The following is a 2,457-nucleotide window of genomic DNA, read 5'->3' as shown; positions in this document are numbered from 1 at the left end:
CTTAAGGGTTGATGGATTCCTTTGCATGGTTGTTGCTACTACTCAGTCATCACTTAGTTGTTTCTACTCAGTCACTGTTGCTACTTGACCATTGTTACTACTCGGTTGATGTTTCTACTCGACCGTCGCTTAGTTATTGTTACTCAACCATTGCTGCTACTCGACCATCGCTCAACTACTGTTACTCGGTCATTGCTGCTACTCAAGCACTGTTGCTACTCGGCAACTACTGCTACTCAATCATCGCTCCGCTGTTGTTTCTTATCCGCTACTTCTACTCGACAACTGTTGCTACTCGAACATAGCTCAACTATGGTTACTTGGGAGTTGCTCAACTATTGTTACTCGACAACTGCTACTACTGAGCTGTCACTCAACTGCTATCACTCAATTGTATCTTATCAATAAATAAGCACACTTTTGGAGGTATATTATGCCTCACAATTGACCTATATGTATATGCATCAAGTAGCTCCAAAAAATTTGTCTTTGGGAACCACTTTGACCCCAAGATGACTTTCCAAATCTAGAAAAATTTAACCATTATATCTTGTTGGGCGCGGGATCCCCCAAGGGTAGCTTTGGGGCTTAGAGCCTAGATTTTGATCTAGTTTTGTAACTCCAATGTAAAGACTCTACATTTTGTGGGCACATAGTGCGTAGTTTGTTAAAGAGTCATAGAGTTGTCCGCCCTTACTTTTGATGTAATGTCGGTTGTAAAATATCTACCCATGGTCCGCGAACCATGGAATTGTATAAATAGAGTGAGGCTCTAAGTAGTTAAGGCTTCTAATATAGTCGAAGAATCAATGATGTATGCGAGATATATCTGAAGTGTAAAGTCTAGTTTTGGGTTGTAGAGTAGGAAGAGGCTCTGCACCTGAGTGCGCATAGGCCTAGTAGTCTGCAATTGAGTGCGCGGACCCCTGCAGCTAAGTGCGTAGGGAAATTCGAAGTTTGTAATCATTTGGAAGCAATAAAAAAGAGAAGTTTCTATCATTTCTGTGTATTTATTTCCTATTTTATGCATCAGATATATTGGGTATGAATTGCACTTCTATTGTTTATATGATGCGTGAATATATATAACTGTTATTGTTAAGTGAATGCAAGTTAGAATATCTGTTTACATGAAGATAATCAAGACCTATTAATAATATAAGTAAGATACTTGGTGTAGTTTGGGAAATAATGCAGTTTGCTGCCTTAGCAGTGCGAAAGCATCTCAGCCCCTGGGTAGCACTGCACGAAAGACAATTGTGACACTTCGCGAGGGTATTGAAGGTTGGAACAGTGCGTGAAGCAACCTGCGCAAAGGTAGGTCTAGTTGGACTAAACCGACATCACAGACATCTCAAGGGTGCGGAAACTTGGTTCCAGCATCCTCCCATGCTGCTCCAGGTTAGACTTCAGTCGCGCTCCATGGGTTGATGCTGAAAGGGCCAGTAGTGTAGGGATTTGTTTGGCTAAATAACTCTGAACCTTGGTTAGGCCCCCATAAGCCAACAAATGGTTTCGTTGCCGGGACTGGAATCTGCATGAGAGATGTGTCATGTCGTATCGTTAGAATCCAACTAAGAAAGAAATCAAAGGCTTGTTGGACAGAAGAATTCACGAGTTCACGGCACAGGAGAACAGAAACCCACAACTATCAAAAGAAGAGTGGTCAGATAGCTACCTGTACATGGAGATCCACAAAATATTTTTCACGTCCTTCCCTATTGAGCTATAAGGCTAGGAGATAGCCAAGGAAGGTGGAAACTTGACGGTCCTATTGTGTGGACCCCAGAACTAGTGTGAAGGTTGGAAGCATGGGAGGGTAATATCGCGTGCACCGTCAATCATTGGCTCGATCGTATTATAGGGGGACCCATTACAGAGTTTGAGGTTGACATCTAAATCAACTACGGTGAGGCAGAGCGATGCTTTCTCAAAGGACCGCGAGGTAAGTACGTAAAGTCTTCGAATACTTGGATTAAAATTCTATTTTGCGAAAATAGGTTATGCAGTTACCTTAATGTTAGGGGATATGCGAAGTGGAAAGGTTTACAGGAATGAAGGAAATAAGGGTCTAGAAAATAGCCCCTTAATTTCACCTCCGTGAGGGGATGAGGAAGAGCTCACGAAGGTCTTCCGATGAATTTCTATTCAGCTGATAAGACAAAGAATTCCATGAATACCAGCTCCACCCACGCCACCACCAGCTTCACTACCATCACCTCCATCTTCACCCGTACCAACTCCACCATCACCGAGATTCAATATGGAAAGCACATTGAAGTTGCCTATGTTCAAAGGTTTGGGAAATGAGGATCCGGACCAGTTCTGGTTCGTTGTAAGGGCTATATGGGAAGCACAAGGTGTTATAGATGACCATATAAAGAAAGAAACACTAGTTAGCGCCCTGTAGGATCGCGCGCTAACCCTGGTATATAAGTACTCGAATGATAATCCAAA

Source organism: Pinus tabuliformis, chromosome 1_1 (genome assembly GCF_031772625.1).
Source record: "Pinus tabuliformis cultivar Carrire ecotype Pingquan chromosome 1_1, CPIR1, whole genome shotgun sequence".
NCBI lineage: Eukaryota > Viridiplantae > Streptophyta > Pinopsida > Pinales > Pinaceae > Pinus > Pinus tabuliformis.
Note: the sequence above shows the minus strand (reverse complement) of the source record.